This window comes from Pinus tabuliformis, chromosome 8, assembly GCF_031772625.1.
Source record: "Pinus tabuliformis cultivar Carrire ecotype Pingquan chromosome 8, CPIR1, whole genome shotgun sequence".
Classification (NCBI taxonomy): Eukaryota; Viridiplantae; Streptophyta; class Pinopsida; order Pinales; family Pinaceae; genus Pinus; species Pinus tabuliformis.
Window position 1 is genome coordinate 1,959,150,731 of NC_142294.1, and position 27,286 is coordinate 1,959,178,016.

The window sequence follows — 27,286 nt, forward strand, 5'->3', positions numbered from 1 at the left end:
TCTGGATGGTTCATATTCATTTTCTCCTCTTCCACAACCATTTTAGATTGTGAAATACCAACATTGTTGTCTGGTTGACCACATGAAATATTAATGTTTTGATATTCACCCTTTTGAGCATTATGGAAAACATGGTCATCATTTAGACAAATGTTCCAAACACAAGACTCTTGCAAGAGAAAATATTCACCTTTATACCTCATAGTTCATTCTTGATTACTAACATGTCTTGCAGATATCTTTATCATTTCACCATGTATTTGATAAGGGAAGAATTGGTGGTTAGCTACTAGATTTTAAGATAAATCAACCGAGCCTGAGCCACCTCCTAGAGCCTAAAGACATATTAAACTCTAGTACTAGAGTCAGAGTTGTATCCATAGATGAATTCATGTTCCATTAGAGTGACTTGGTTGCTATCCAACCTAAAACCAACATCTTCAGAATAATTCAACTTCTTCTACATATTTCATTTGTTTTTGGTAATCTTTAGACCATCAATAGGGATCACTTTCACTTTGTAGAAGACTTCAACCTCTAGCTAGATTCATAATTATTCTAGCAACTACTTCGAGTTCCAAAGTTGGTTTTCATCCTTAAACCACCAACTATATAAAAAATTTCTTATGTTACACATCATCAAGGAGCACATCCACTTTAGAGAATATTTCAACTTCTAAACGTCAGATTCAAAATTTCTCTAAGAATTACTTCAAGCCTAGTTCTAGAGTTGGCAGTCAACCTTAAACCACCAGTAGGAAACTTTGGGGTTTTCTACCTTGTTTGATTTGTGTTATTCCTTAAACCACCATTTTAGAGAGCACAACCATTGGCTTCCATGAATTTTTGTATTTCAGCTCTCTTCTTGGACTCAGATACACCCCTTAAGATTAGAGGGGGAGGGAATGTTGGAAACATAATCCTTGGGGTTATGTTTATTTGGATCATTCACTTGAATGGTGGGAAAAAAACCTCAGGTGAAGGCAAACCATCGTAGAAGTCCAAGAGACCTATTGGAAGATGAAAACTAAGGGTCAATGACAAATGTATTTATATGTGCATCTCGCGAATAGTATGCAATCACAAGTGTTATCAAAATTTCCTATTACTTTTATGTGTGTTTAAAAACATATTCCCCTACATAATGTGTTCTATATGAAACAAATTAGTGGATTAAATCACAATTAAAATAAATAGATATTCAAATCCATGCACTCTTGAAGATGAACAAAGAAAAACCCCTTCCAAAATATATCTAGTTGTTGATAGGAATTATTTAACATGAGACTGGGATGCTTAATTGTGTGTGGTTCAAGTCACTCAAAGTTGAATTATATTAAATTAAATGTCCAAACAGAATATTTAAACTTCCACAAAAAATTACTTCACAATCGAGACTCTATGCCATCAAAATATTATATTGTCATTGTTGTTTCATTTATCTCACATGCTTTGTAATTTGAGATCTCATACATGGTCATTACAACATTGTATGAGACCATGAATATGTTGGGAAAAATACTTGAGGGGGTGGGTGGGGGGTGAATCAATATTTTAAATCTGACTTCAACTTTTCTTTTCTTATTTCAATTTCCATATGCGAATTTTATTCAGTGAACCCGTGTACAAGAATATGATGAATGCAAGATGTGTATATCCAATTAACTAAATTTTCATATAATTCATCATCTATTAATTTTTAATCAATGCATCATTACTTTATTAAACATGTATTAAGTAGAAACTATGAGAAGTAAAGAATAGATAGATCATCAACACACAAGAGACACATCAACACACACGAACACCAAGATTTTAGGTGGAAACCCAATGTGGAAGAAAACCATTGTTGTCATAGTCTTTGTCTTCATCTTTATTATAAGTAAAACATCTTACAATATTGTACTGATAGACTCATACCAGTAAACAAGCACACACCTTCAGAAGGCTACTCTCTCACTCTCCAGCACCCATGGAAGGGAGATCCAACCCCCTCATCTCATTTAATGGCACCCACCAAAAGGGAGATCCAACCCCCTCATCTCGTTTATCGGCACCCAGCGAAAGGGAGCTCCAATCCCATGCTTAGATTTACCAGCTACCATTGGAAGGAAGCTTTGAATCCCTCACTGACGGCTCTAACCCTTAGCACCTCCATGGACCACGTTTCATAATATTTCATACTAGATCTACCTAACTCAAAACATCAAACCTTGTAGGCCACTTTCATCATATTTTTAGATTGGACCCACTATCATCATTTAAGCTCAATACATAATACAATTTTGAAACCAATCACTGAATCAAATAACTTAATCACTGAACCGACTTAATCAACAAATCAATCGTTGAATCTCAATAAACCAATGCAACTAGATCAAACTAAACGAGGAAAAATCATATAAATGCACAGCCACTCATTAATATACCAAGTCAAACATTGTTACCCATCACAAAAACCAATTGTTGCTACTAAAAACCCTAATCGAGCATACATCAGATTGTATACCCTATTGTTATGAGTCATACCTGCGTATGTATGCACTTTCCTTGAAGAATACCTACATACAGGTCTCAACAAAATGATAATTGAATCTACATTACTTAACCACTGAATCATTCACTCAATCACACACTAAAACCATCACAGATGATTGATCCAAATAAAATTCACCATATAGCAGTACACATCAACATTTCATTCCACAATCAATTCAACCCAACTAGCACTGTCAACCATAGATTATCATAAGAGAGAATTCATTGACAAATAGCAGGAAAAACAACAAAACTAATCAGACATCATTAACAACTCATACTGCAAAACCCTAGCATATGTATGTGACTCTTATAAATCACTTCCGTGTATGTACGTGCTTTTCATACTTGACACCTACGTACAGATTATGAACTTTTCACAGAATGTATATGCGACTACCTAGAGGCAGATTTGCGTATGTACATGACTTCACAATGGAAAACCAATGTACATATCTATAATCACTGAATCATACCTTCGCTACACAACACAACATCTGCGAAACCCAAATCTCAGCATACACTGTTATAGACACACATCATAATATCCTCATAAAAAATCTATCAAATCCTAAACAAATTATCCAATATTTATTCACTTCAGATCTAACAGATCTGGTCCATCTCCATGCTCCCTCATGCACACCTATTTCAGATCAAGTCATTCATAAATAATCCATCACATGCACACTCTAACACTTGATCTCCATCTCCTTATATGTTTTAGGCCTTATCCAATATCTTAGGCCCATCCCTTACTAATGTTGATGGTATTCTTTGATGGGATTAAATATTCATTATCGCACTCATTATTATGGGCCAATACTATGGTAAAGACCCCTGGTATTGACAATACCATGGTGCAGAAATTGTATGCAACTTTTCTTCACCATACCCACGTATGTACGCGGCTTATATTCACGAGACTCATGTATACTTTCCAATACTTCACTTTATCATTCCTCTATCTTTGAAATGAGATTCCTTTGTCTATTTCACCTATAGCACCTGCATAACCATCATGTTTACATCTTTATCAAGTAGGTTTCCATCAAGGACAACACATTAGTCATAATTCCAACAATCGCCCCCTTTGGACTTGATTGAAACCACTTTGGTGTTTGGTTACAACCACTTGTAGATACCTGTAAACACATCTATAAACATACCAAGCTTCTCTCCCAAGTCACCAAGCATTCCCCAAACACCAAACTTCTCTCCCCCGTTGACATCAATGGGAAGGGACTGACCAATGTTGAATGAAGGCTTCTTTCTCCTTGTATAGAGAGGATCACTATAGAGCAGATTCTGTTGACTATGAGTATTGACCGTGCTCCCCGTGAGAATATTCTGAATCTTCTAGAAGATATACAAATAATTACATGACTCTGTTGGGTTGTGTTATATTCTTTCTACGACTATCCCATGTAGTTAACTGGGGGGTTATAGGGGGGCAGAGCCCCCCCTTCATTGTGTTGATTGCATAGCGGGGGGGTCACAGGGGATTTGAGGGGTGGAGGTAACCCCCCTCTATGGGGTCCAAGGTAGCGCTCCAAAAAATTTTGTTTTTTGGACCCTATGTTAGGTTGGGCGAACCTACCTATGGTTTTGTGCATGATTTTCGCACATGGTTTTGGACGCGATGGTTTTCGGTCCATGGTTTTGGATGCGATGATTTTTGGTCCATGGTATTGGATGCTTCAGCATGTATAAATATGTATTGTAACATTGAAAGGAACAATAATGAAAAATCAAGCTGGTAGTCTCGATTTTGGGGTCTAGGGGAAAATCCTTGTGTATATGTGTTTTATGTGTTATGCTCTCGCATTGTTTATTTTCGATGTTTTAGAATTCATATGTAGGTAATTTCTATATGGGGTTAAAACCTACAGACTCTATGATTCAACCAAATATGGCCTTTCCTATCACCAAGGACTCGTGCTTATATCAATCACCAAAAACAATGGGGTTACATATTTGACTCAACATTACATCAAGTGCCCAAAGTAATGGGATTACATACACAATTGACTTGACCCCAATAGTCCAAACATGACTAAATGTTACAATTTTACATCATGGGTCATTACATGATCTTTACATCAAGAGACAAATATGGCATTTATAACTAAAACCAAATACCTCAATAGTGAGGTAGCAAGACCATGATAGTCATCAACAACCATCATACACCATATAGGATCCTGCAACATGAAAATCATCATTATGAAGTAAGATGGGACAATGTAGCATCAATCTTTATCAACATCAACATGTGACCAAATATATAATTCTTTCAAGCATCACCAGGCAGTTGTAGCAGTAGTATATCAATACCTATCTTCTTGACTTTATGATGAGTTTTAGTTCGTAGGAAGCAATACCATTCTCTTGGACCATATGCAAGGAAAATTACCACACCCTAGAAAACTTCACCAATATGTAACTCAAGTAATCATCCATAATATCCCTATCTGCAATTTATTGATATCTCATGACATAGAGATAGCAAGATGTATGAACTCATCATCATCAACCAATTATAGCATGTGATTGTAAAATCAAGCTCTGTTAGTAACCCATCTCCTTGATCTCATATTATCAAGATCAACATGTTCTTTCCACAAATAGGAAGAGCCACAATCCTTAAACAACATAGCATATGTACCATTAACATACCAAGTGTGCAAACAAAGAGAATATTTTGTCATCACAAATATGATCAACAACATTATTGACCAATATTATATGCATATCTTCAAGAAACATATAAACATCATCCATAAATTCACCATATCAACCCATGCATTAGTGACAAAATAACATCATATAACTTAAGCGACATATAGTCATCATCCAAAACATTAGCAACATGTGTGTCTTCAACAACATCACCAATATACTTATCATGAACACCATTATGCAACAAGGAACACTCAAGAAATCATAGTGTCAACAATGCACTAATATAGAAAGTGCTCCCCCTGAACCTGTGCCAATTGTTCACTGTCAGGTCTAATCACATCCAACGCATCCATCAGTAAAGTCATCAAAGAAACTTTATCAATCAGTAAAGCCATCAAAGCAGCAATTTCATATTGTAGCAACACTTAAACCATCATAATCCAATACCACTTCTAAGTAGCATTTGATTATAATATAATGTAACTAATAAATACCAGAACAAGAAATCCAAATAATAATTGTCTAAAGCATATTAGAAACTCTCCCTGAGTCTATCCCACTGTTTCTTCATGTTAGAGAAACATGCACGACTGTTTAGCTCAAAACTCACATATATACACCACTGTCCTTTATAATATCCGCATATAGAAAGCAAACAGATGAAATTTCATAACCATAGCTCCCCTTGAGGTTGTATTGTATGTTTATGTTCACTTTTACTATATCAAATACATTGTCAGTAATATAAGCAACATGAATATAAAAAGACATGGGAATCATCATCAAGATATACATATGTATACCTGATAATCATCACTGATCTTGAGGACCTGATAATCATCAACTGTTATTTATGAGGTCATGTACCTCACATCATTTCTACAAGCACTATGTATGTAAGTAAGCTTTAAAAGCAATGGACTACAATGGGCACCATTTTACTATGAATTCGAATAAAAGGAACTATCCTCCTCATTTATGTGAGAATTCATTTCTTTAAACACATATAATCTCTTTAGATTTCTATATCCTCTTGCTATGACCTTTCCAATTTCTTCATATATGACCTTGCATTTGGTTGATGTAAACACAATTACATTTCCTTTATCCGCCATTTGACCTACACTTAGAATATTCTACTTTAGTCCTTGAACTAATAAAGTATCAACTGCTCTTTTATGTTTATTAATTTTTGCTCTACCTTTTCCTAGAACTTTTGTTGGAGCACTATTTCTAAGAATAACCTTACCATCTTGCTTTTCCCTAAGAGACTCCATCTTACACTTATCTCGCGTCATGTGATGAGAGCATCCATTGTCTATGTACCATTCATCTTCATCTTCAAACGAGCAGGGAGCAAGACCATGCCTTATATGTTCTTCTTCTTTCTGTTTATTATGAGGAATGTTGGTGGATCCATCTTCTATATACCTTTTGACATCAATATTTTTATCTAATTTCTTGCCATGTTGTCTACGGTGATCCATTCACTTGTTCCTGCATTCTTTTTCTACATGGCCAAACTTGTTACAAGCATAAAATCTTATATGACCATAAAATGGAGCAGAGGAATCATAATTTTTCATATTCCTTCTATAGAAATCAACATATTTGTGGCCAAATATGTTGCAAGCAAAGCAATATCCTTTAAATAAACCTAAGTACGTGGGATTTGATGATCTTCTTGTGAAATGACTACTTTCTTGAGATTGAAACAATTTGCTTTTTTCAGTTGGCTGCAACATGTCCATAATTATGACATATAAAGCATTCAACATTATTGATAAGAGGAAATAATCGATTAATGTTTCTATTATTTGGAGCATATGATTTCTTTTGCAAAATCATCTTTCCTAGATATAGCTCTGGTTGACTTCTTATCTCTTTAATAGGGATTTCAGATTTTGTATCCTTCAAGATCCTCACACAAGCTTGTGAACTATATTCTCCTTTTTTAGTTTTAGAAACCAAGACAAGATTTAATGGAAGGAGATCTATGACTACTAAAAATGTTATCCAAAATCTTAGTACTATCTTGAAATTTCAAGTGTTTATCCTTTTTTCTAATTTACCTTTTACAATGTTTACCTCAACCTCCATTCTTTGGTATTGCTTTTCCTTTTCAACATACTGCTTTCTCATTCCTTCTTCAACCTTTATTTCTTCTTCCAATTTCTCCTTTAATTTGATAATCTCTTCCTTCATCCCATTCTCTTGTTCTTCAAACACTTGAAGTAAATCTCCATTTTTCTTGTTTGAGTTTTCAAGATCTACTTTTAGAGAGACAATCTCCGCTTTAAGGCCTTCACAATATTGTTTAGATTCTACTGTAGAATTTACCGATTTATCATGATCCTTGTTATCATATTCCTACAGCTTATCCTTAAGATTGTTAATCCTTTTCCAAGAAAAATAAACTTTTCTTCTAAGGCTAAGAAATTCCTCTACCTTATCTTCTTTTGAATCAGTGATTCCATCTGTAATAACATACTCATTTTTTGATATATCATTGTTTTCTTTAGAAACATGATTACCTGTTAGTTTTGATAAACAATATTCCTTTGCTTTTCCTTCATGAACGACCTGCAAATCATCCCAAACTTCTTTTGCAGTTTCATAGTGAATAATCTTTCCTAAATTTGAATCAGGTATGTTACCAAATATTTCATTTAAAGCTGCATTGACCTTTTGTAATTCTTCACTTGATGCAACTGTCTTAGTGCAACCATTACATACTAAATTCTAAAAATCAAGACCCAAATTCATTAGCTTGGACTTCATATTTTCTTTCCATTCCTAATAGTTATCATCACTTAGCATAAACATACCTTTATCATCTATTTTTTCTGACTTTCCGTGATCTTTTGTAATAGATTGTTCCCGTCCTATAAATGCAGATATTGCCGCAACATTATATGCATCACTGTCACTACTCTCCTGAATGGATTTATTTATTTTTGTTTCTTTCTTCTTTTTCTTCTTTCCCATTTTCCTTGATCCACTTCAAGTGATCAAGTTGCAATAGAAGTGACCTTCTCTGATTCCAATTGTTGGGAAAAATACTAGGGTTGGGGGGGAGGGGGGTGAATCAGTATTTTAAAATTTAATTCAACTTTTCTTTTCTATCAGGCTAGGAGGTAACTCCTCAAATGAATTGTGATTTTCCATTAAGGTTGATCATAGATATATACATGGAGGGAGAGACTCTTGGGATTCATCTCCCAAGTCTCTTCATATTCCTATTCTCGTTATTTTCTATTTACACTATATTACATATATTCACCCAATCCCAATGATTAGGTGTCAAAATTCCCCCCCCCCGCCCCCTAATCTGAAGGGATGTTGGCGAGTCCAAGCATTGTTCTGAATCTTTCGAACTTTTCTATTCCAAGCACTTTAGTGAAGTTATCTGCAATCTTCTCATTTGTGGAACAATGGCATGGATGGATTTTCTTGGCCTCAACATGATGTTGAATCATATGGTATTTTGTATTGATATGCTTCATTTGATCATGGAACTTTGGGTTTTTGGCCAACTTTATTTCAGAAGTGTTGTCAATCATGAGTGGCGTTGAATGCACTTGTTTCACCTACAAATATTTCAGACTTTTCCTGAGCCACACAATTTCCTTTGTTGCTTCAGTTGCTGCCACATCTTATGCCTCAGTTGTGGAATCTATTGGAACTGATTGTTTTTGTGACCTCCAAGAGATAGCTCTTGATCCAAAACTCATAGAATAATATAAAGTAGATTCCCCAGTTTCTTTATCTCCATCAAAGTCTGAATCATAGTATCTAATCAAGCTGAAGTTGCCCACTTGTTTATACTTAAGTCCAAAGTCTTGATTTCTCTTGAAGTACTTTAGAACTCTTTTGGCAATAGACCAATGTCCCTCACAAGGATTTTGCATAAACCTTGAGAGGATTCCAACAACAAATGAAATGTTTGGTCTGGTAGTAGTGATGTAGGAGCATCTAGACCTAGTCAGCAATGTGATGGTATGATCACATGTGGTGATTAACAAAGGGTTGGAAGACAAGCGATTAGTTAATTTTATTAATTTAAATGTATGAGAGTGTTTTAATTATTGTCAAAATATGAGGAGAAAGGGTATAGTGGCTGATTGATCCTCCCTGCGTGGAGATCAGGCCAAGCAATTATATTATTTGGTTTGAATAGGATGTGAGGGATTTGAAAGCTTAAATTAGCATTTGGTTGAGAAAAGAGTGGAGTAAAGAGATTATTTAGGAAATAGTGAGAGATTTCTGGATCTGAGCTAAGTTTGGTTCATGAATCCATTCTTGTATAAATTATGATCTTTTTTCATAATTAGAGAGGTTACTTAGAAGTTAGTCAATGAGCGAGAGGAGGAATAAAATAGTCGAGTGTGACTATTTCCTTGTAAATATTATAATACTAAATAGTGTGGATTATGTATATTATGGGTGAGAATTTGTATCTGTATGGGTTTTAATAACCTTATGGTGCATTAACTGTGAAAACGAGAAATAGTGTGGAATCCTGTGTTGAAAGAAGCATGAATGTCTGATGGGGTTTCCTTTATGGAATCCGTATTTAAATTGTTTAATAAACCCTATGTAAAGGCATGTAGAGATCGGGAATTCATGTTGAATTGACAGAAGGACTAGTGGAAGCAAACATAGTTGAGTTTGGCTTAAAACTCAGAGTTCTATTGTTCTGTGTGATTGCATTTAATCTTTCTTTGCATGTATTAACAACTGCAGGGTTTGAAAGTGTATGGATTCCTTAATCAAGTTGAAGTGTTGCACTTGTTGTTAACCATTGATTTCATAATCAACGCATTGTGCCCAGTCAAAAAGCAAGGGTTGGCCTGTTATTAACCCTTGTTTTAATCAAAGTCCCGCAAGCCATAGACTCTGAAAACCTCTATCATCGGGTGTTAATCTCAAGTCCAGACCTAAACTATTATAAATTGAGGTTTATAATCCAATCTAATCCGTGAAGCGATAACGTCGCGTAGGTCTTGGTGTGATACCATAATGATCGTCGGATCATGGATGAATGCTAACCGTTGGATGGATCTCACATCACATCGGTCATAAATGAAGGGACCCTGACCTGGTGGAGCTACGAAATGCAACTTGCGATAAAAAGCGCACTGATAGATATCGTATCGCAACATTAAGAAGTAAAGAAACCCTGCCCAATGAGTTTGTGATATGCGATGAGCCGAGAATGTGGTGAAGTGTCAACTGTCAGATTGATAGTGGCATCCAACGGTGGAGATTGAAGTCCATTGCAATATCGGTGATCGCGCAAACAGGGATTTGTCATCGTATTTCTTTCGCATGCGATATGCGATAAAGCTTGGGATTGAAGCGGACCTAAGAAGTTTATAGACACGAGTTGGATTTCCCTTGAAATTAGGTCTTCACATCCATTGATGGGTTGTGGTGTATTTCTTTTGTTTGCCTATTTTCAGGGGTATAAAGGTGAAGACTGCCTATAGAGAGCACTTCTGATGTAAGTGTGGGCCTAATTCACTGGCCACATGCAAAGATTAGTAAAATTGCAGTTTCACTGTGTCATTTTTGGTATCAGAGCTAGATTAACGCTCTGTGGAAATTGGTTGAGAAATTGAATTTTAATCTCAGCATATGTATAATTTGCACTGAAGTGAATTTGATACAGATGGAGATCAGAGCACAAAGGATACTGAGATCAGAATGGGGAAATAGTGAATCTTCTGATGAAGGTCTGGTAAGAATATTTATTTTGATGATTTTGCAGAGATTTGTTTTGAATGTCTGAAGAACAACAAGGGATTGAAATTTCAAAGGAGAAGATGTTTTCCTTTCAGGAAAATGAAATTTCCGTGTAAGTTTATTGAATGATTAAAAGGAACATTGAAGTAGAAGGTTTTGAATTTAAAGTTAAATAGAAAAGTGGTTTGCTATGGCATTGAAGACATTTAAATGATTTGAAGAATTTTGTGAAAACTAAGAATGATTAAAGATTGCTTAAAGTATTGTTGAAGACAATGATATTGATGGTTGAAAGAACAGAGATTGGGTTTAATAGGACTGAAAGAAGAACCACTACAAGGAATGAATTTTGGAATTTGTAGAAGCAAGATAGGATTTGCTTACAAACAAGTTATCAAAACGAATTTGTAGTGTTTGTCATGAATTGGTAAATATAATTGAAATTCAGATCTAATCTTAATTGATCTTGAAAGCTGAAGATTCCATTATGAAAAGTAAGATGAAAAATAGTTGCTGACTATATGAAGGCTTTTGAATGGAAAAGTTTAAATGAAATAGTGAAAAGATGAATCATTTGGCAAATATTTAACTGATGGAATGGGAATTAGTTTTAAGACATCTTTGAAGGAAAAATTGCAGGTTTAAAAAGGTACTTTGATGTATCTTGAGATAAGATTATGCAGGTCAATGGAAGCAGTGGAGTTGTTGAAAGGTAGAATGAGTTGTATCAGCATCATATCATATGAGCTATGTTAAAGAACACAGAGTAGGAAGCACTCACAGATGAATGAAAGGTGACAATACCCAACAGTAAATGAAATTATTGAATGAAAGAAAGAAGTGAGCAATTGAAGATGCAGATCCTAGAGAAAGGAGTGTTCAAGAGAAGTTAAGAACAACTTCCAACTGTGGTTGGGTAGAAGTTATTGAGACATCTCCACAATTGTGATTGTGGGTAGAGTTGTCTTAAAGATAACAATTCCAGCAAGAGGATTGTTGGGTAAAATTGTTAGTCAGTGAAAGGTTCGAGGAAAGAACCAATAGATGCCAAAAGGATGAATTCAGAAACATTTGGTGAGGCATGAAGGGGACTTGTTATAGATGAAAGATAGGGCTAGTTGCAGCTCACCAGTGAACAAGGAAAGTTCACCAGATGAAGAAATGGAATTAACTATTGATAGTCATAACAGGGGTACTGAAGAAAGTCACGGACAAAGAGAAAAGAGTGGTAAATCAGTTGGACTCAAAAGTATGAGTAAGGAATAAATTGACATAGAGGTAGCTAAGATAGAGACAAAACTCAGTCATTTCAAGAAGCTGGTACTGAAAAGAATCAAAGAAGAATGGAAACAAGGATTTTATGTGGGAAAGAGAGTTAAGTGGCTTGTCAGAGAATTGTTTACTGAGAAATTAATACTCCAAATAGTTGAGGATGAAGGAGTAGAATACATCTATGAATCGGAGAAAGGATCTCTCCTTGGGGAAGGAGACAGTGATGAAAGTGATGAAAATGATGAAGAATTGATCTATGCAGATCAGAATGTGAGGAAGGTGTTGATAGCATCTTCACAAAAAAAAGAGTCTCATATTTTTGGGATTAATTATTTACATGAATGTAAAATTATAGGTATGCAGCCTAACAATTGTGAACCTATACATGAAAAGGTGAAAGAGGCAGAGGCAAGAAAACCACAAAAGGAGATGCATAAAGACTTTCAAGACTTCAATTGGTGGAGAAAATTAAAAGGTATGAGTAAATGGTTGTGTCTTCTCTTAGTGAAAAATTATTGGATCATGTTAGAAGGACTTTTAGCATGGATAGAAGACCAATGGGAAATGGGAAAAGGAAAGGAAATAAATGCATTGCAAATTTGTGAAGTGAAGAGAAGAAAAGCTAACACAAAGAACTTAGCTGAAGAAGTTAAGTCAAGGAAAACCTCGAAGGATCAAAGTCTTATCATAGAAGAGGAGGAGACATTGTTGTCTTATTTGGAGAAAATGAGTGCTGGAGAAAATTGTGTAAGGCAAAAAGGAAATGTACAAACCTATGATGAAGTTGCCAAGCATAGCCAAGCTACAGTCCAAGAAGTATTCTTTAATGAGAAAGAAATCAGATATGTTGAGGAAGAATTTCTTAATAACGTAGTGAACTATCAAAATAGTTTAGAGAAGCATGAAGATCTGATCATTGAGGTTTCAAATGAAGAGCCTTGTATTTTTGAAACTAACATGTTGTGCATGTTTTCAGGTTTGACAGGTGATGAACAACAATTGGAAAATGTGCTTATGCATGTTGATGAAGCAGTGAGATTACTGGAAGAGATGGCTGAAGCAGAAAGATATTTTGAGCATGTATTTAATAATTTTGAGAATGATGGTATTGACAGGGAAATTGTCATGATTAAGGAAGCTGAAGATAAGCAAATGAAAGTTTGTGATGATAACCAGAATGAAGTATCTTCAGTAGAGAATCAAAATGAAAGCATTATGGAAATTGTGAAGGAATATATGATGATGTTGACAGATACAGAAGTTCAAGAATTCTGTGATTTTAAAGTGGATTATTTTTATGAATCTGTAAACCATGAAGAAGCTTTAGAAAACTAGAATTTTGTTTCTGTTGTAGGTAAAGATGAAACAACATCATTTTGTTGCAATGGTATAAGTATAGAAGATGAAAGGATACTTCATAATGATATGCTCTAAGAAATTCTAGCTAATGAATTGTTGAATGATAGTCTTGTGTCAGAGCAAGGAACACTGTGTAATGCAGAGGAAAGTATTGAAATGAAAATTGATGACAGTTTTATAGCTTTTGTAGAAGGACAATATAAAGATTTTATGGTAGAATTACCTATGAAGATTGAAAACCATAGCTATTTTGAATCTGACAATTGTGATGGACATTCTGTTTTATACAAGAAGGAGGAGTCATATGCAAATGACATGCTTATTGAATATGAAGGAAATTGTATTTTTCTGGAAAAGTTATTAAGTGAACCTAATAAGATAAAGAGAAATATTATCTTTAACTATAATGAAAGGGAAGTTGTAGAGTACAAACCACAGTGTGTAAATGATAGAGGGGAAGGAGAATTGAATAGAAATTTCATAATTTCTATGGTAAGGGAGAATGTGCAACATGCACATGTCAGTGGAATTCAACTGAAGAACAAATTGTAAAGAGGAAGTTGAGAAAGTGTGGAAAATGAAGTCAGTTAAGAAGAGGGATAGCAAGAAAATAAATTAACAAAAGAAATTTGTATTAGCAAGGGAAGAGGACAACAACAACATAAGGTTTGGAATCTTGAAAGAACAGAAGTGATAGTGGCCGAAGAATTGAATCAACAGCATGATGAAAGTGATGACCAGTTACAAAGTAAAGTTTGGGATACTGGATGATCAGCAGAAGAAACACATGACCAGGAGGTCATGGAAACTTTCAACTTTGGGAGTCTAATGCAAGAGCATTTAGAACTAGTTATCAATGTGATGGTATGATCACATGTTGTGACTAAGAAAGGGTTGGAAGACAAGAGATTAGTTAATTTTATTAATTTAAATGTATGAGAGTGTTTTAATTATTGTAAAATATGAGGAAAAAGGGTATAGTGGTTGATCGATCCTACCTGCATGGAGATCAGGCCAAGCAGTTAGATTATTTGGTTTGAATAGGATGTGAGGGATTTGAAAACTTAAATTAGCATTTGGTTAAGAAAAGAGTGGATTAAAGAGATTATTTAGGAAATTTCTGGATATGAAATAAGTTTGGTTCATGAATCCATTCTTGTATAAATTATGATCTTTTTACATAATTAGAGAGGTTAGTTAGAATTTAGTCGTGAGTTAGATTCAGATGGAAAGATAGGATGAATGAGTGAGAGGAGGATTGGAACAGTCGAGTGTGACTGTTTCCTTGTAAATATTATAATACTAAATAGTGTGGATTGTGTATATTATGGGTGAGAATTTGTATATGTATGGATTTTAATAACCTTATGGTGCATTAACTGTGAAAACGAGAAATAGTGTGGAATCTTGTGTTGAAAGAAGCATGAATGTCTGATGGGATTTCCTTTATGGAATTTGTATTTAGATTGTTTAATAAACCCTGTGTAAAGGCATGTAGAGATCAAGAATTCATGTTGAATTGATGAAAGGACCAAAGGAAGCAAACATAATTGAGTTTGGCTTAAAAATCAGAGTTCTATTGTTCTGTGTGATTCTGTTTAATCTTTATTTGCGTGTATTAACAATTGTGGGGTTTGAAAGTGTATGGATTCCTTAATCAGGTTGAAGTGTTGCACTCGTTGTTAACCATTGATTTCATAATCAACACATTATGCCCAGTCAAACGGCAGGGCTTGGCATGTTATTAACCCTTGTGTTAATTGAAGTCCCGTGAGCCGTAGACTCTAAAAACCTCTGTCATCAGGTGTTGATCTCATGTTTGGACCTGAACCATTATAAATTGAGGTTTATAATCCTATCGGCTTCGCGAAGCAATAACATCGCGTAGGTCTTTGTGCGATACCATAATGACCATCGGATCATGGATGAATTCTGACCGTTAGATGGATCTCGCATCGCATCGGTCGTAAGTGAAGGGACCCTGACCTGGTAGAGCTGTGAAATGTGATTTGCGATATGAAGTGCACTGTTAGATATCGCATCGCAATGTTAACAAGTAATAAACCCTGCTCAATGAGTTTGCGATATGCGATGAGCCGAGAATGCAGTGAAGTGTCAACTGTCGGATTGACAGTGACGTCCAACGGTGGAGATTGAAGTCCATTGCAATATCAACTATCGCACAAATAGGGATTTGTCATTGTATTTCTTTTGCATGTGATATGTGATAAAGCTTGGGAATAAAGTGGACCCGAGAAGTTTATAGACGCGAGTTGGATTTCCCTTGAAATCAGGTCTTCACGCCATTGGCGGGTTGTGGTGTATTTCTTTTGTTTTCCTGTTTGTGGGGGTATAAAGGTGAAGACCACCTATAGAGAGTGCTTTCGATGTAAGTGTGGGCCTAATTCATTGGCCACATGTAGATATTAGTAAAATCGCAGTTTTGTTGTGTCAAGTAGTCAGGTAGTTGAGACTTCCTACAAGTTGTTTATACTTTGTTGCATCCTCAAATTATTTTCCTTCAGTGGATGCGAGCTTTAAGTTGTGTTCCTTTGGAGTAGTCAAAGGATTTCACTCATCCATGCCAAAAAATTTCAACAGATCTCCAATGTACTCTTCTGAGAGAGGAATATAAACTTCGGATGTTGAGTTACTTCAATACCAAAATAGCAGTGAACATACCCCAAGTCTGTCATTTCAAAAGCTTTCCTCAATTACTTATTTATGGATGAAATATAGCTCTCATTATTCCCTGTCATAAAAAGATCATATACATACACCCCAAGATATACAACTATTTTTCCAACTTTCTTGAAAAATAAAGTTGCATCATCAAGATCATAATGTTTGAATTTGAGTTTTAGAAGATACTAAATTAATTTATTGTACCAGGCTTGCGGTGCTTTCTTGAGGCCATACAAGGATTTTAAAAGATTGCATACTTTATGTTCTTGACCCTTCACAACAAATCCTTCTAGCTGGGACATAAAAACATTCTCTTTCAGATCTCCATTCAAGAAAGAAGTTTTTTACATCCATTTGATGGACCTTCCAACCGTTCTAAATTGCCAAGGCAAAGATTGTCTGGATGGTAGCCCATTTTGTTGTGGGGGAAAAGGTCTCCCCATAATTGACCCCCTCCTTCTATGAAAAACATTTTTCCACAAGCCTAGATTTTTGCTTTTCAAGTGAGCCATCAACTTTATACTTGTTCTTGTAGACCCACTTGCATCCTATTGTTTTGGTTCCCAATGGAGGATCAACTAGCTTCCAAGTTCCATTATTTATCAAGGCCTCATACTCTTTTTGCATCGCTTCTTTCAATTCATAATGAGAAGAGATTTATTTAAAGAAAGTTGGTTCAAAAACTAAAGACAAATTCATTTCACAATCATAAGATACATCCATGTCAAGAGGTGAATCAGAATTTCTTGTTCCTGTCTTTCCAACCTCATTAGGATGAACACTTTCAAGTGTCTTTGTCAACCATTTTGGAGGACCTTTTTATGATGGCCCAAGCTTCTCAATTGACTGAGTTGGGGCTGAATCAAGATTGAGTCTCCCAATTATGGCAATCACATCACTGAAAGTGTCATCAATGGTTGGAGCTTCATATAGGGGATAGAGTGCTTCAAAAGAAGATTCCACAGATTGATCTAGTATAGGAATCCCCCCTTCAAAATGTGGAATATCATTATCAAATTCTTGAAAAGACTTGACATGTATGAATCTATCCAAGTGAACAAGCCACCACTCGAAAACATTTTCAGCCTTAGAAGATTCAAGAAATATCACATCTCTAGTCACTACAAACTTCTTATTAACTTCATCATAGAGACAGTATGCTTTGGAGGTAATTGAATACCCTAAGAAGATACACTTACGACTCCTTGCATCAAGTTTGTTTCTTTTTTCCTTAGGTATCAAGGCATAACAGGTGGAACCAAAGACGATGATATGCTTTACCGAAGGAATGTGGCCATACCACATTTCATAAGGAGTCTTGTTTCTAATAGCATTAAATAGACACCTAATATTTACATACACAACACATGTAACTGCATCATCCCAAAACATCAGTTTAACATTCTTGAAAATCATCATGGAACATAACATATTTAAGATTGTCATGAGCATTCTTTCATCTACTCTGTTCTGTTGGGGATTATAAGGCACAATTGTTTGATGTTTGATCACATGATGACGAAGATAGTTTTCAAATTCATTTGAAGTGTATTATTTTCCATTGTCCATGCGAATAGAGCCAATATGAGATTGTGCATCATTTTCAATCCATGCATGAAAGTTATTGAATGTTTGAAAAGCATCAGATTTATTCTTCAATAAATAAACCCAACACATTCTAGTGTAGTCATCAATAAATGTCATCATATATTTATTTCCATTTGCAGAAGGAAAAGGCATTGGGCCACATAAGTCTGAATGAATGAGTTCAAGTTTTCTATGTGCTCTGGAATGAGAATCATGAAAAGACTGTTTTCTATGGTTTACTAGAATACAAGCATCACATTTCTTAAGTTTTCTAGGAATTTTAGGCAAACTAATAACACTACTTGTCTTCAACATATGAAGGTTGTCATAATTCAAGTGTCCAAATCTAGCATGCCATAAAAGACTTGATGGAAATGTACCTTCATCATAATGAGAGTTGTATGACAAGTTGTGTACATGAGAAGATGTACCTTATAAAGTATTTATTCTTCTATCCCCGTCATGACAAGTGAGTGATCTGATGCTTTTCTGACCTCAATCTTACCATAAAACATACGAATGGAGTGTCCTTGCTGGCGGACGTGGACCAAATACAACAAGTTTCTCCTCAGATCAGGGAGATATAAAACATCATGTAAAAGAAACTCTGGAAGACCAGGGAGCTTGATCCTGATGGTGCCAAGCCCTAATGGCTTGAGTTTTGACTTATATGCAAATTATATTGCTCCATCAACATTGTCAGTAAATTCTACAAAATAATCTCTTCTAAAATTCATGCGGCAAGTTTCCCTTGAATCAAGCAACCAATCATTTTTCCAAGTAGCAAGTGAAGCATTAAAAAAATCTTCAATTACTCCAATATTACAATGTGCCACAACATAGTGAGAAGATTCGAGTTCTTTACCTTTCCCTTTGTCATTGGTTTTACCTTTGGCTTCATTTCTTTCCTGCTCAATTCTATGCCAAGGAAACTTACATATGGATTCATAATGTCCATCTCTATTGTAATGTATGCAATGAAGATCAAAATTTTCTCCTTGGAACTATTTGCCCCCCCTGCCTCTAAAATTCCTTCTTCCTCTTCCTCTTCGATCACATCTTCCTCTAGAAGAATCTTGTGCAATATTATTCTCTCTATGTGCAAGACACATAACTTCTTCAGAAGACCGAGGAGTTGTCTTCTTCCCAAAATCCTTCTCTCTCTCAGCAAACTTCTTCTCAAGGGAGTCAAAGGTAATCTGCTTGAGGTTTTCACTTTCTTTCAATGACTCAAGATAATTTGAATAAGTGAGATATAGTGCCTTGACATAAGCTATGAGAGGAATCTCTATTTGAACACCATTTGTTTTATATCATGCATAATTGATCTAACTTATGATGCTAAAGAAAGAGTGTCATCATTTTTCAATTCAAGACTCGACAATTTAATCATCAATTGGACAACTTCAAGTTCAAAGTGTGAGTCATACAGTTCCTTCAACTTCTGTAAGGATTCAAAATAATTTGAAAATGGTCAAATATGGTGACTCACCTCTTCATTTATAGATGTTGCAATCAAGGCATAGGCCTTGTTGTTCTTATTTTCCCAAATGGAAATCTCCTTATCTGAGGTGGGTTGTGTAGGTTCATTATCTCCTTCTCCTACACAAACTCCTTTCCACAACTCATTGAAAATGAGAGTGTGTTTTATATTCCTTGACCATTCAAGATAATTATATTTTCCCAAGAGAACTACTCCAATAATAGATATCAATAAATACATTTTAATATTTATGTACTGTAAACGAAATGTACTTATGCTAGCAAAAAATGAACTTCTAGTGGTAATTTTGTAAAAATAAATACAATTTTGATATATATATATACAACATAGGTATTATTTGGGGGAGGGAGTATATGAGGGAGGGTTATATGGAGGGGGTAATGTATGAGGGGAGGATTTCATTTTAAATCGCAATCGAAGCTTTGGAAAACGAAATCGTTGTTTGGGAGGCGGGTTCAGGCCTAGAAACAAAGTATTATATTAAAACGCAGTGGATTCAGGTATGGTATGGTGGATTCGGGTATGGTGGAGGCTTTGACCAATGTATGGTGGTAGGTTAGCATTATATGAATGGTAGGCATTATATGAACGTTATATTATGCAACAGACATGCCATCGTTATATATATGATAGAAGGCATTATGGTATAGCGGTATGTAGGGTGATAGTGGTATGGTATAGTGGTTTAGGGAGGAGGTTGTATGGAGAGCAGGGTTATATGGGAGCATTAAACAATCATTCAATGATGTTCAACAAAGAGTATATGCATCCAATTCACATGGTCGATGGTATTATACTGTGATATAAAAACTGTGATATATATAGGCCAAAGACAACGTAACATTCTAAGGACAACATAACCAGTAAGGCGGTAACTCAAAATATATATATATATATATGCAGTGGTATTCATGGTAATACCATCACTTCAACACGGGGTTTGTATGACTCAGACATGGGATTTCCCAAAACACAATCACTCCACCAATGTGTAATCAGTGCTCGTAGGAGGAACAATATTACAATATTTTGAGTCTTTGGTAGTCAATCCTCAATGCACCAAAATTCACAAATTTCAAACTATTCCACATTCACCACTCAGTCTCCATGCTCATACCGCTCTAGCTTCAATGCTTCTTTTCACAAAAAAAATTGAAACACCCCTCAAGCTTACATACTATTCAAAACCGAGGAGAGTGCTTGGGCACACAGAGAAAAATATACAAATGGGCATGAGGAAATTCAGGGAATATTTTCTATTAAAGGAGAGGGGAAGAGGCCTAAGAATAATGGAAACCAATGATAGGAGTTACAACACAAAAAATTATTTTAGGAGCTAGCTCTGATACCATGTCAAGCCATGAGGTAAAACCTCAAATGAATTGTGATTTTCCATTAAGATTGATGATAGATATATACATGGAGGGAGAGACTCTTGGGCTTCATCTCCTAGTGTCTCTTCATATTCCTATTCTCCTTGTTTTATATTTACACTATTTTACATATATTCACCCAATCCCAAGGATTAGGTGTCAACATTTTCTTATTCCAATTTCCATACGTGACTGTTATTTAGTGAACCTACGTATGTATGTGACTATGATGAATGCAAGATGTGTCTATCTAGTTAAATAACTTTTCATATAATTCATAATATGTTAATATTTAACCAGTGCATCATTACTTTATTAAACATGTATTAAGAAGAAATTATGAGCAGTAAAGAACATATAGATCATCAAAACACAAGAGACACATCAGCACACATGAACATTAGGATTTTAGGTGGAAACCTAATGTGTGAAAAAACCACAACTAACATCATCTTTGTCTTCATATTTATTTTAAGAAAAACATCTTACAATCTTGTACTTGTGCAGGCTCATACCAGTACGCAAACACCCACTTGAAGAAGGCTACAACCTTCTCTCATTCTCCATCACCCACTGGAAGAGAGCTCCAACACCTTGATATCATTTACTGACACCCACTAGAAGGGAGATCCAACCCCCTGATTAGATTTACCAGCTATCACTGGAAGGATTCTTTGGCTCCCTCACTGAAGGCTCCAACCCTGAGAACCTCCGTGGACCACATTTCATAATATTTCATACTGGATCCACCTGACTCAAAACATCAAACCTTGTAGGCTACTTTTCATCATATTTTCAGACTGAACCCACTACCATCACTTAAGATCAATACCAAATACAATTCTGAAACCAATCACTGAATCAAATCACTTAATCATTGAACCAATTGAATCAACAAATCAATCGCTGAATCTCAATCAACCAATGCAACTAGATCAAACTAAACCAGGATAGATCATATATATGTACAACCACTCGGTAATATACCAAGCTAAACACTATTACCCATCACAGAAACTAATTGTTGTTACTGCAAATCCTAAACAAGCATACATCAGATTGTATATTCTACTATTATGAGTCATACCCTCATATGTACATGCTTTCTCTGAAGAATACCTATGTACAGATATCAACACACTGATAACTAAATTTTCATAAATGTACTACTAAATCAATCACTCAATCACACACTAAAACCATCATATATCACTTATCCAAATACATATCACCATACAACAATACATGTAAACATTTCATTACACAATTAGTTCAACCCAACCAGTACTATCAAACACAGATTATTATAAGAGAGACTGCATCGAAAAACAACAAAAAACATAATATAACTGATCAGACATCATTAACAAATTATACTACAAAACCCTAGCATATGTACATCACTCTTATAAAGAACTTCCATGTATGTACGTGCTTTTCATACTTGACACCTATGTATAGATTCTGAACTTTTCAAAAAATGTATACGTGACTACCCAGAGGCAGATCTGCACATGTATGTGACTTCTCAATGGAAAACTAGTGTATAGATCTGTAATCACTAAATCATACATTCGCTGCACAACGCAAAATCTCAGAATACATTGTTACATACACACATCATAGTATCATCATCACAAATCTATCAAACCTTAAACAAATTATCCAATATGTTTTCATTTCAGATCTAATAGATCTGATCCATCTCCATGCTCCCTGGTGCACACCTATTTCAGATCAAGTCATTCATAAATAATCCATCACATGCACACTCTAACACTTGATCTCCATATCCTTATATATCTTAGGCCTTAGCTAATACCTCATACCAATCCCTTAGTAATGTTGATGGTAGTCTTTGATGGGATCAAATATACATTTTCATGCTCATTATTATGGGCCAATACCATGGTAAAGACCACTGGTGTTGACAATACCATGGTGTGGAAACTATACGTGACTTTTCTTCACCATTCTCGTGTATGTATATGGATTTTATTCACAAGACCCACGTATACTTTCCAATAATTCACCTTTATCATTCCATTGTCTCTAAACTGATATTCCTTTCTCTATTTCACATGTAGCATCATCATAACCATCATGTTGACATCTTTATCAAGTGGGTTGCCATAAAGGACGACACACTAGTAGTAATGCCAATATAATATTCACATTGTTTTGTGTACAACTTACAATTTGTGGAAATGAAGAAATATGTTTGGCATTATGTTTAAAATTTCAAATTTAGCTTAGTTGTCAAGTGAAAATTTTATGACTATCATCTATTTTACATACTTGTCATTTTATTTTTTGTGGAAATTAAATGTAAGTTCCTAATTATTCTCATACCTGTCATTTTAATTTTTGTAGAGAAACATATTCTTAATAGTGAATAGTATGGTAAAAAACTCTTATATCTCATACTATGAAAGAGGTATAATGATTAGAATATAAAAGCATGTTGAGTCATGAAAATGACCATCTTTTAATATCATTTTCATAAGCTTTCCTTTGACTTTATCCTTTTCTACTCTTCCATAACCATGTTTTACTTCATTTTTATGTTTATATGTGGGATTAGGCTCCATATTTTGCAATGCACTTATTTTAGTATTTTGAGTGATTTTATGATTAATTAATAGAAAAATAACCAGTTTTCACTTATATTTTAAATTAGGTGATTTTGGTGATGGTTGTAGGAATATTTGAAGATTTCAGCAATGCAAACTTTTACTATTAAGGTCCAAATTTGAATTTTATCTTCAACCTTCAAGATCTTATGACGATTTGGAAGGATCACTCAAGTACCTTGGATGGATAAATATCATAAAATATTTATTATCAAATATTTTGGAGATATTCATGAGAAGACATTTAAAAATATTTATAGACATTTACTTGTTAATTATTAGAAAATGGTTGTAACGATGTGATACATATGTGAATATGAATTTATTATTAATGATCTTAGTTTTAAAGAAAGTTTTTGTATAAATAAGAGTGTCTTCTCCATTCCAAAGGGAGGACACTTGGAGAATATGTCCAATTTATGATACTTTTTAATATTTCCTTTCGCATGTATTGTCATTCTCTAGTTTTAGATGTAGAATGTTTTGATTTAATTTATGATGTTGTAGAATAATTTGCTACTTTGTTATTGGGAGAATTGAGATCACTCCAAAGAGATCATGGTGGAACTTTATTTCATTTTATATTCTCTTATTTATTTCATGAAATCTCATTTCTTGTACATTATTTCTTTGTAAATATTTTTCTTTACTTTCTCTAACCTATGTTCCTAATTGTTATAAATCACTTTGTCTATTCACTAATTGTTATGTTTTCCTTTGTTAATAAACTTTCTATTTAAGTTATATATTTTCTACTTCTTTATCACAGTCAAAATGTTGTAGTGTTCAAGAACAAATTAAGTTTTCCTTCCACAGTTTAGTAAATGTTTTGAGAGAAACTTCTTGATGGGTTGGGTAAAATATTATGAGTGTCAATTTATTTGAAAAAGGCCCTAATGCATGCAAAATATACAAAAATAGACTTACTCAAGCATTGTTTCCATTTCTAAATATGTATTTTTATTTTAATACCTGAAATCAGCTGTGACATATACGTATAAGACCAATGAGCCAAATATTTTAGGTCCTTGAATCCAAAGGAACTACAACTTTTGGGACGTTGGTGTGCACTTGATCTTCCAAAGGATTTTAAGTAAGTTGTGTGTCTTGTTTTTACTCCCAAAAAGTGTGCTAGAATTTCTTATCTAACCAATAACCTACATCATTGAACAAAACACCATTGTATGGGCCTTCCACTTTCACCATTGAAAGGAATACTCTTGTTGGAAATGTGTTCACTACTGAGAGGAGAGGTGAATCAGTAGTGACAGAGTTTATTAACTTTTAAATCTTTCTCCAATTACTAAATCACAACATACATTAACACATTAGTATATTAGATCATATAACAAAAACACATGAGATTCATACAAACAACAAAGTAAACATGCACAAGAGGACACAAGATATTTCTCGTGGAAAACCCCCTTCAGGTCAAAAAAACCCTTGTTTCTATTGTGTTGCTCAAATAATTTTATTATTTGTCAAGAAATTTAATTACATAGAATATAAAAATGGCTACTATCAGTTTGGAACACTGATATTTATCTCACGACTCTACAAACACTCATTTGATTTGCTGGAAGCCACCACGATCAATGAGCCTCGCCTGACCCCCCTTAGATTCATGAAGAAATTTATGCTATGTACTAAATATTCCAGAGCCCCTGCTCCACTTTTCTATGTGACCCTCATTTCACTAATTTTTAGACTAGAGTCAATTTGTAGGATTGTAGGATCAAAATCAAAATAAAAATCACACTGATACAATTCTCCAAAACTCACTTAATCAGTGAAAAACCCTATCAATAACAAATGTTGCATGCATAGTTGATAATATGATGAAAATAAAATGAAAAATCATACAAGAAACTATCTACAATCATTCCTTACTCCATCTCCTCACTACTGCATAAAATTATGGTTGAATCACGCTTATGCTACCATTTACTACTGTTGTGAATTGTTGTAGTTTTTCTGCAAAATTCCCTACATAACCTACACACAATATTCTTCTCTCACACACACTCTTCCTCAACGATCACATTTCCTCATCAAGGGAACCAACCAATAACCTCATGATCTCCTCCTATTTGTAAGCTTTTGTAATGGTTAAAACAATAATTACAATTATGTAGTGGAGCTTTGTTCATATGATGGAAGTGGTTTGGTTCAATGCTCCTTGACTTAATATACCCACTAACTTCACTTAACAATGAATACGCTTCTTTTTAACCATCTTATAAAAGATATCTTACACCTACAACAATTAGAAGACAAATTAACACTTCCATATGCGCGAGGAAATCAGAGAAATTCACAAAGTACGTGAGGAATCCGAAACCATTTCTATTTCAAGTAATATATTATCAAATTCCACTAAGTATCCATAATAACAGGTTAAAAAATAAAAATAAAAATAAAAAAATCCATCATAATCCCAAAAAAAACACTACTATTAAGCCATCAAAACAAACTATGAACCATTATTTGCAAATTTAAAACCGACGTGGGACTTCCTATGATAAAGGTCTTAATGAAGAGCCATATTAACACATACCACATCACCATGATCAGTTTGGATATTGGTTCACTATTGGATATCATCTAAAATGTTGATGGTAGGATTTCCATCAATTGTTGTTAATGTTAAAGTTGTCTACTTTGTTCCTACTAGTCTATTAATCTAGCATTAGTGTTATACTTTTCACGCTCACATTCACTCGAGATCATGCACCTACCCAACATTATGCAAGCAAACATATAGTGGTATGTTGCAATTATACAAGATAGGAAAGAATAACAAATCAATATGAGTGAAGAGGAAATATTGAAAGTGAATAAGGTAAGTAGGGCAATCTATTGACATTTTATGTTAGAACTTAAATAGCATGAGTCCCAAACCCATATATTACTAGCAACGTCCAAGAAACATTTGAATTATTAAATTAAAGAGTGGACTACCTTTTTTTTCTAACATCAAACGTCTTTATCTTGCACCCATATTTTGTATATGATTTTGAAACTAATCATAATTCAATCATTCCTATCAAATATTAGATCATAAGAAAAAATTGAAACCATCAACATAGTATCACTTTGGTGTAAGAACTATATTTTTGGGAAATCAAGAATTATATGATTTTATAACACTAATTCAAAACATCCATCCAATTTAAACATAAATCCCTTTCCAACTCATATATTATGTCATTACGTACATACATGCATGTATTTTGTTTTCAAACAAATTATGTGCATTGTAAGCAACCCAAATTTGTATTCAACCACCTAAAACAAGCAAATAAAATTAACAAGTCCATTCCTAAATTTTCCTAATGCGAATATGCATGGGTACCATAATAAATTCTAAATTTTTATTCATCTAAACCCTTCAATACAAGATGGTTGTAACAAGTTGGGATAATATATATCCATGTAATACAATTGAAAAATTTAGATCAATAATGATTACTTATCAATTATTTAACAATCAATGGTTTGAATATCTAAACTCATGTCTTAGATAAGACAACCATTCAACCGTCAAACAAGTGTACCCAAATTTGAAACCTACTACTAATTAATTCAAATAATATTCAAACGTGTTATTGTGTACATGTAAATGATGAGAAATTAAAAACTATCAACCACACAACCACCTCATATCCCATTATGGTCTCCAATAATGCTTTCAAGAGCATGTTTTTGCCATGATATCACAAACTAATGTCCATAAAATAATTCTAATAAACCTTCCATCTCAACAAAGATTTGTTCCACACAATCTCATATCCAAGACATAAATTGAAATTGTCAAATGCACTAACAACATATATCAAAGGTTTATTTCAAAATTTTTTCCAAGGTTAGCAGCTATAGGAAGAGAAGGATGCTTGTCA